Source organism: Pempheris klunzingeri, unplaced genomic scaffold, assembly GCF_042242105.1.
Source record: "Pempheris klunzingeri isolate RE-2024b unplaced genomic scaffold, fPemKlu1.hap1 Scaffold_61, whole genome shotgun sequence".
NCBI classification, from domain to species: Eukaryota; Metazoa; Chordata; class Actinopteri; order Acropomatiformes; family Pempheridae; genus Pempheris; species Pempheris klunzingeri.
The window spans coordinates 22351-32570 of NW_027254965.1; positions in this window are offsets into that span (position 1 = coordinate 22351).

Below are 10220 nucleotides of genomic sequence, written 5' to 3' on the forward strand. Positions count from 1 at the left end.
CTACCTCTCTGGTTGTATGTTTTTGCTACAGTTGTAGTCTAATGGGCCTACATGTTTAGTGTTTACCTTTGGCAGTATGGCTTGGTGAATTTTGAAAAGTGTGTGTTGAGGTGTGTGTGTGTGTGTGTATTTGGGAAATGCATATAATTGGGCTGTGGGTTTATTGTTTAGACTGCTTGAGTGTGATGTTCAAAGCTGTGATTGTTGGCCTCCCATTTAGTCAGGGAAATGGTGGGTGTTGTGTTTGGGTCGCTGTGCGTGTATTGGAAGAAGAGAGAACATTCAGTGATGTGGCAGCACAGAAAATGATTCTTTATGCCTGAGGTGAGTCAGTGTTTGTTTACAAAACTACTGAAATGTAACAAAGGTTTTATGGGAAGTTACAGGGAGGAAAATTGGCAAAGATCAGGTGATGTTTTAATGGGCATTGCAGCACATTTGCCTTTCTAATAGAGAATCGAAAAAATATTTTTTATTTGAGTTAACATAACTATATTTCAAACTATAAATGTTTAGACAGTTAAATGTATATTATAGATAGTTCAGGAAGTACAAGATCTATCTGCTTACTGTCTGTTAGTTTCAAAACCCATATTTCATTAAATTAGGTAAAGTTATGCATGTAAAATTTGAATCTGGTAAGTCACTTAATGTACTTTATGTGCCATGGAGCACCTCTAAATTCATATTGTACAGGGAGCTCTATCCATACTACTACACTGCAGAGAGGCAGTTACAGCTGGACCTATAAGTTACAAAGTGACACCCATAGTGTGAAAAACAGCCAGCCTTCATATATACTGTAGTACTATAGATGTCATCCCAATACAGCCATAACCTGAAAGTATGCTGACAACTGTTTGAATGTTTGCCATATAGTTTTATTGTGTTTGCTGTCATTCATCACTTTCACGGTGCTTTAAAGAGTTTTATGGTTACTTGTCAAGGAATCATGAAGGAGAGGAAGGAGAAGTTAGACTGTGAGTGAGTGTGTGTGTATGCTTATGCTGAGGGTCTCCCTAGACAATGAGGCAGATACCGTGGATGACATGGCAGACTGTATGGGTATATAGATATGCATGTATAAAGACCCGCGATGATCCATTTGATTAATAATAAGTCTGTAAAAGACAATGAACCAACTAAATGAGATGCATCACAATGCCAGATCTTTATTCATATATTCACTTGTTTTTTATAGATCAAAATGTAAGCTTTTTTGTGTATTTTGCACTTCTGTGTATTTACATTTTGTGGCTCCTCTCATCTTTGTTGACATGTCTAGTTGAGATCTAATTAATGATCCTTATCCCTAATCATCAATAATTGACAATCATTGATAATTAACTCTGCTCCGCTGTTTTAGTGCACTACGAGCCTGGTGGCAGCTCATGTAATCAAGATTAGTTAATCAGTTCAAGTCTATTGGCAACTAAAGCTCTGAGGCCTGCATGCGTGTATGTGTGTGTTCGTATCTGTGTGTGTGTGTGTGTGTGTGTGTCCCAAGTAGAGTAGGAGCTCCCTGGGTGACCGGGCCTGGCTGACTGCCCTCTTGCTGTAGATCTCTACGATTACTGTTAGAAATTACTCACAGATTGCACTGCATTCTGTACCCTAACATACACTATTTGTGTGATTGTGCTCAAGGCCCTCTCCCACATGAATACCACAAGCATGTAAGAAAAGCTGTTTCTTTCTCTAAACAACCAAAGACTGTGAACATACTAATGGAACATTAATGCCCAAGTTTATAAGACTTTCTGCTCTCTCTCACCTCATTTCACAAAGCATTTTAGCCTACTGGAGACCATAACTTAGCCCTCAGTGTTTTACCGACTGCCATGTGCTTTAGCAAAAACCTTAAGAAGATGAAACAGGGAATATGAACTAAACACTGTGCAGTGATATATTGGCCACTTACATATCCCAAACACATAATGCACTGGTGAAAGTGTGTCCAATTTGTTATGAGTTAATCCCTTGGAATGAGAGAAGATTTTGCATCCTTGTCAAATTTCTGCTCATCTCTGGCTTTAGATAACATATCTTTCCTCCACCAATGTCCATGATTTTCCCCTGTTTACATTTTGTAATGCCGTCATAGTTTTTATGATAGGACAGTCAGCCCTATCTGAGATGGTATATTCCTCTGACAACCACTAACTGCTGCAGCTTCCCACCTCATCCAGAGTGAATGGTTGATCCTCCTTAATGGAGGATCAACTGGATAACAACATTGTAGAAATGACAGGGGATTAGGAGGCTATTCTTTGGTTTGCTTTATCATGTTGCAATGCCAAATCCTCTCGGTTCACTCACACTCCATATATCAAGGGATGGGGATAGAAAAATACAAAACAAGCTACCATTGTGTAAGTAGTTCAAATGGAGACAAATCATGGTTTAACCACAGTCTTCACTTTTATGTATGACTCTTTCCCTGTACGGCAAGGCTCGGCAGAACTGTACTTGGGACAATGTCTCTTCAAGGACTCTGAGCAATGGGTGATCGACAATATTGTCCTTCACTCAGACGTCGATGAACTGCTTCTGCCTCTAATTGGTTGAATGGACCACTTGCTGAGCTGTCGTTGGTCTTTACTCCTGATTTTTAAATAACTTGACAGCTTTTCTGGGAACATTGCCAGCGTCCTTTTGAACTATACACAGTTTCTCAATTCATTTGCAACAAAAACTAGACAATGTCCTGGTGGTGAGCATCGCTCTCTTTTTGAGAGTGGGAATTTTTAGAACATTTTCAGAAAGGCTACAAACAATAGCTTAACTACATTGGAGCATTTTGAGGTTCTTCCATGGCCAACAGGTTAAGCTGCCAAGCATGAACTGCAACATTGCCAGTTTTGATGTGGCCACTGGCCTTTGTTGCCCATCTCTCTCGCTCATTTCCTGTTATCTCTCTACCACTGTCATAATGAATAGCTGGGAAACAGAAAATACTCAATACAGTGTTTTGCTAATTGTTTAAGGTGTGTCTGTAGCTTGTCAAATGTAATCCGGTTTGTCAGGCTAAAACCTTATGGCCTTTAGTACAAATCCCAGATGTTTTTGCTTTTGTTTGGGTAGAATGTGGTCCTCACAGTGATACAAGAACAGGAGTTCACACACAGTCACACATATACACACACATATGCATACACACAATGTTTAACACAAATGTCAGGAGAATGGACAGGGACATTGGACCGTATGCACTCTTTTACGCCATTTAAGCCATCAGTGCTGCTCATCACTAATGGTTTTACTTTATGTGTGTGTGTTTCTGTGTGAGTGTGCTTCTGTGTGTGTATGTGTGTGTGTGTGTGTGCTTCTGTGTGTATGGGAGTTGCCCTGAGGAAGTTTACACCCTGACAGCGAACCTCCCAATAGGATGGGAGGACACTGTTTTAACCTGTTAACCTATAGCCTGATCCTCTTAGGTAACTTGGACCCGGTCACATCTGCTACACACACATACACACCCAGTCATAGCAGCAGTAGGTTAATTACCACCAAAGTGCAATAATACGCACATCCCATCTCCCTTTAAGAGTGGGACACGCAGCAACTCTCTTTTCTGAGTCCAACAGTACAGCTCTCCCTCATCTTAAACGAATGTGACCCGTGCTTGTACTTGGCTCTCTGACCCCTCCACATTTTTTGCTAAAAGAAAAAGCTGATGTAGATTTGGACTGACTCACGCCTCTGTCCAAATGTAGCAGAATGCCAAAGAAATCCATGTTTACTTCAGAATCAACAGGGGGATTGGGACTGCACGCTCCTGTCTAGAAGACACACGGCCAAAGCATCCCACCCAGCAGGATCTGGTGCCTAAACCAGATCCATTACAGCTGTTCTTTCCTCTCACCAGCACCTGGGGGAATCCCAGAGGAGGAAACGCCACGTTCAGAAAGATAATCAGGATAGACCTTGAGTGGACATGCATGCTCATCCAAATTTAACAATTATAGGATTATCTCAGTGTTATGACACCCATTTTCATGATCAAATCCATTTGACTCACTCCCATTGACACGATTTAGAGTCATACAAGGCTCTTTAGCCTTCCACCCAATGTTATTCTAATATTGTTATACTTATTATATGTCTGGTACTCAAATGATGTAAGGGTTATAAGCTGTAATTAATGGCTTTGTTTGGTCAACCATTTACTAATGCTTTATAGATCAGATATAAATCATTAGAATCACTTTTGGGTGGTCAGGCTGTGGAAAACTCTCCTCCAGCATGAAACTTTCTTTTCTTTTCTTCTTTTTCATCAAGAAGACTCCTCCATTGTTTAACTGCAATAGCATATATACATACCCTACAGAATATAATTTAAAAAAAAAAAATGTATATACTTATAAGCACGATCAAATAAAATACACAAAGTTACAAGTATACAAGTATACAAGTATACAAGAGCAATCATGGAAAAAATCTGAGGATGTGTAGTGACCACTGGAGCCGGTTGGCAGTGGTACAGATGCTGAGGGCCCCTCCCCTTCAGCAGGAGCGGCTTAATTGGGAGTTTTCAGTCTTTCCAGAGGCGAACTGGTGGAAAACACACACACACGCACACACACCCACACACACACAGACAGTCACACGCGAACTCACAGTGCACTGAGAGTTCAAGAGTGTTATTTTGCGTTTAACTACAGTTACGGGGGTTGAAATACTTTTGGGAAGTATTGTGTTTATCCATTCACTTTTCTTTTCGTCAGGACGTGCGGGCACGTGTTGCCTGTAAGAAAATACGGAGTTGAGTGCGCAGGTAAGATGAAACACGATATAACAACGATAATGTAAATCATGTGCACTTTATTAGAGATTTAAAGCTTGGTGTCCGGTACTGCTGTACAGTTTCAATTAATGTGCTGTTTTTCTTTTAGTTTATGCTTACTCATCTGTTGCTTTTTCCTATCTGTTGCGTCTGAAGAGCCCAATTAACCAAAGTGAGGTTACTTGATATTGTCTAGATAATATGAGTTATCACTGAAGTGGGTCGACCGAACAGTAGAAGACAGAGACATGAGTCACTGGAGCTGTTCTTGTTATTTAACTACATATTCTTATATGTTTTTGATACAACGCAGTTTGTAGATTAGGCTGTTTGACTTTATGCAATGACTTTATTAAGATACTTTCCAGATCTACAAATTTACTGTAGATGTGTCTGTCTGTGACAACTTCTCCAACTTTTCATCTTTTCCTAATTCAAGCTTTCAAAGCTGCATCTATTTCCAAACTATTAACTTTATGAAGTGCTTTGGTTAAAGCTGGTGACAAGGGCAGCATGATTGGATGATCCTATGAGGAACTTAACCAATTTATAAGGAACATTTTCTATCATTTTCATCTTTCTAACACGTGCTTTTCATCACACCGCAGTGATGTGTTTCCTAACTGTGTAAACAGTGATGGGTTGATAATGTTTCAGTGAATAAAAGTAAGTTGATCTTATCTACACATTGATCTTATCTCATCTTAATCTACTCACACATTTCATTTAATGCAGCTGGCAACCTCAAATCAATGTGTCAAGATGCATTAATGTTTTATTTTACACCACTGGGAGGTATATAGAGCTAGAGAGGTACATATACATGCCTACATATGTTAGAGGTTGGTTGAGTGGCAGGTTTTTAGGGTACCAACTGTATTTGATGAGTGTTTGGACAGTTTTTCAGGAGGGGGTGAGTGTGTGAGCTCCAAATACCCTCAAATTCAATGTGACAAGGTGCACTGAAACAGCCAAGCCCTTTTCCTGATCCAAGATATTCACATTGCGGATTTACAGAACATTAGACATGGTGCAGTAGGCTTACTTTACTTATGAAGCTCACTGTGCTGTGTGTATTTCTGTGGTTTACTGTGCAGCATAAAGAAAAAAATAACAGTGATGTGGGTTCACTAGTGTAGTTATTTAGCCACCCTTCCCTGCCTTTATATCTAACAGTCTCAAGGACCCACTCTCCACTTACTGCATTTCCAAAGGTTTATTTAACTCCCTAGAAGGAACTTTTGGTTGAGGGGGTGTTCGGAGAGAGGCAAAGAAACTGTTGAAAGGAAGCAGAGAGATGAGAGTTGTGTTGATATCGATTTCTTTGGCAGTGTTCCAGTGCTTTCGATCAGCATGACTGAGGCAAATAAATAATTTCTGCTTCGGGCCACAGAAAGACAACTCAGAAAATCTTGTCTGATTTTCTCCTTTAAACACTGTCCAATCATTATATCATTGGGTGGTGTCTGCCAGGCATGCTTAATACAGCCTGCTGTATCTGCAGGCATCCACAGGTTTACTGGATTGCAGATAGGGCAGGCTGTGGATTGCTGCTGACAGATTGCTGCACAGCCTGGAGATGCACACTTGTGAGATTTGAGGACCTTGAAGGGACTTTTGAAAAGTGACAACATGCTTTGTATATCTTATTCTCATTTTTGTGAGTCCTTCGGTATGATAGGGAAGGTGAATTTGATAATAAATTACAATGTGAGACTGGTTGAAGGCCTTTGGAACCTGCGCTGTGCTAACCCTGTACCTCCTGGATGATTTCATTCGCCCCTGTTGTGTACGGCGTGTCTGGACTGATCCAATATTACCCCGAAAACTCACAGCATCACTATTCAGCTGTGCTTTGAATGGCCTACAGCACTGTTCCTGCACTCTGAGACAACATGCAGTTCATGCCGAAACATTTTCCTGGACGGTGATGAAAACTAAAAACTGAAAGAGTGCTTTCTCAAAACTCACCAGGTTTTGGGTGGAAAGTGTTATAAAAACATACTTGTAGCCATGCAGCACACTGGCCTAGCCTTATATGGTCATGTATCCAGAATCCTTCAGTGCAGACAGACAAAGCAGCTAGGGCACCTTTGCTGCAGTGGTGATGTTAGTATGTTTAGAGAGTCTACAACGGCTAGGTGCCAACGACTTGCAGACAGACAGCCCGGCTGGGTTTGCCTGCAGCTCTGCGGCCTCTGTGTTTCCTCTGTATGTGCTGAACTGCACTGGAGCTGGTCAGGAACCATGTAACAAAAGCCCTTACAGGAATCAGAATGAACAATAGAGTTGTTTCCCACATTTGTAGAAGACTTTACTGCTCTTGAGAAGAGCTGTTGCATAGCATAACTGGGTGTACCCCTGTATCCTCGGGCCATCAGGAGACAAGCATGAGCACTTACAACTGTCAGTCACTACTCATGCTCTATTACTCCCATTTGCCTACCTCAGGATGGTATCAGCTTACACACACACATATGTTCATACACGCAGACACTCATACACATTCAGAGTTGCATGCCCGGGTCATGACCTATTCAGCATGTGTAGAGTTACTTGTTTTGTTGTCGCTTATCAACAAAACCTATCGGCATGTTTGTCCATATGGCGTTGTCTCAGTTACATGGTCGCTCCTCTGTATCGAATAGCCACTCGACTATGTTTCCACATTGTGTTTTTCCATTTCCATCGTCTCTATTGAAAAGAGTAAAACCACAGATCCAATATCACTTCTCGCCCCCACTCCTTTCCATTCACCCCTGGTGTGACAGCAGACCTGAGCTGGCGCTGTCTGAGTTGTATAAAGTTGAGCAGATTAAACAGCAACATTAAACATAAAGTGAGTCTTTAACAAAGGCAGCACAAGCACTATCATCTGCCTTTGGTGTATTTGGTTACCAGTTGCCCAGTATTCTCTTACCAGTGTTTTCAGATAACAGCTTAGGGAGGGACAAAATGTGTACAGAGAGGATTTCAGGGTTGGAATTTTATCCATCTCTGTTGGCTTTTTCCCTGCAGACATACTCTTCACTTCCCAACGGAAAACATTCCACTGGTATGTCCTCTCGTCTGGGCATTACCATTCACTGATTTCATGCATAGAAGTTTTAAGCAAAATTTTAATCTCACGAGACATGGGCCATTTTTTATGTGAATGTATTGTGAATATGTGTATGTGTTGCAAAATAATCCTCACTTAAACTATCTAACTAGGGCAGTGGAGTTAACTGTCAGGACTCCACTGGCGTTTAATTGTGTGAGAGGGGCATTCTGTAATCAGACAGCCTGTGGGGTTCTGATTTATAGGATTTATTAGAAGCTAAACGGCTGCAGGAAATACAGATTTTCCTAATGGCAAGGGATCAAATGATCCCTGCTCTGCTCCATGGAGTGGTATTAGATATCCTTACCTAACATGTTTTGTACTATGCGTTCATTCATTATTTAGAGCTAATTTTGTGGCAGCGTTTTCAACTTCAAAGCCCATCTCTGTCTGTATCACCATGTTCAGATGATTAAATTGTGTGTGTAAGGGGATATTTAGGCAATTTATTTTGCATTCATTTTTTGAAGTGATATGTAATTTCCCAAGAGACACACATGCTGTGCTGATAAATACAGTGTTTCTCCCAGATAAGGTTGGCTAATGTTTGTGGTTGAAATCTAAAATGAAACACAGCTTGCTGCCTTGATGATTACTTTATGACCTGAGTAAACAAATAACAGAAAAAAGAGTGAGCGATGCTATAAAAGTTGCCAAAAATCTTTAGTATAATTGTATGTAGGATGAGGTTTTGATCTCAGTCCAGAAAAATCTTCCATCACTTCAAGGATCGCGTGTTTCATATTTGCTTCTTCTCTGGCGACAGTTAATTCTCAGCATAGCGTGTTCAATGTTTACATTGTTAAGGCAAAACAGTTTAGACAAGAGTTAGGAGATAAAGATGTTGGACCCTTCAGATCAATATTACCAGTTTTTATTAAAGCTGTGCTGCAGGCCTCTTTATTTGGACACAGAGCTGACAATGCTATTTTACTTTGTTTCTAGAAATCTTTTAGCTTGTTATGGAAAGTGAAATAAATGACCCTCTCTCTAAAATATACACTACACTACAGTGCCAAGACATAAAGAGAAAGAGAGGTGCGTGTCTGTGTTTGAACAGTGGTGTTTTCCCTTCTTTACTGACATCTATAACGGTAGTTATAGCAAACAGAACAACCTTAAAAATGTTGTTTCTTGAATCTGCTTTATAGTTTGTGTTCAGTGAAAACACAAACAGTGTGGCCTGATGGCTGTCCTATATTTTCCCTTCGAGACATGAACTCACACAGACTCACAGGGGAGTTACATGCTTGCTTAAATGCAATGTGAAAAAAGATGATTGACTGTTGCCAAGAACAACAACTCTTGTCTTGAGAGCTAGAAACAATTACCTATGTTGTTCTGCCAGGTCAATGCCTGTGGTCAGGGAATAAAGACAAATAACCGTACTAATGCACTCTGTCCTGTGGAGATGGAGGGACTTGATAATAGTGTTCTCTACAGGGCACCTGGGTGTTGCTAAACGCCTCATTAGGGCTGGTCTCCATGTGAGAATGCCTGTGGCCAGAGCACTTTTTCACTATCTGCTCCTTCCTCATGTCTGCTGACAACTTCTATTGGGAATATTTTGTTGTAAAAGTTCAGCTTTGTTAAAAGGATCATGGAGCATCTTGATTTCTAGATTTTGAATCATTGTTAATTAATGGCTGCTGGTGAATGGTCGTTCAGTGGCGCCTATAAGCTGTATTTGTTTGATGTTGGGCCTTAACCGGAAAAGCCAGTACATTTAGGGAAATGACATATATGATGCTTTATATTGGGCTGAGATCAGAAGCGAGTAGCACCATATTGGCTGCCAGCTTTAAATCTGTCACCATCGCCATCACGATTGTTTCCCATCACCCCCTGCACCGCGTGCTGGCCATGCTGCCAAAGACAACAGGGACTGTAGTCGCCAGGAAACAGGGGTGTTAGCTTAACCCCCATGGCACAAGCTGTTTCTTCTCTTTCTCACCTCCCTCTCTGTCACTCATTTTCTCTCTCTCTGTCTTTTCTTCTCTATTATTCACTCTTTCTAAAGTATTGACTGACTTACAATGCATACTATATCTTTCCCTGCTATATTGTGTGACGATCTCCTGTTGTCACCCTTTTCTCCACACTTGGAGAGTTATTAATGCTCCTCTTCTAACACTTGAGCTTTCTCCTTTGTTTGGGGTGTATTCTTCTCGAGGGGTGCCGCACAGGCCTGTACTGCTGATAGATGTGGGCACTCAAGCGGCGAAGAGAGATACATTACTCGAACGCCACTCACATGGGTGAAATCGTGTCACTGCACCCCTGAAGATACTGTAGAGAGGATGAGCCTCACAGCCAGCAGCGTGCAAAGAC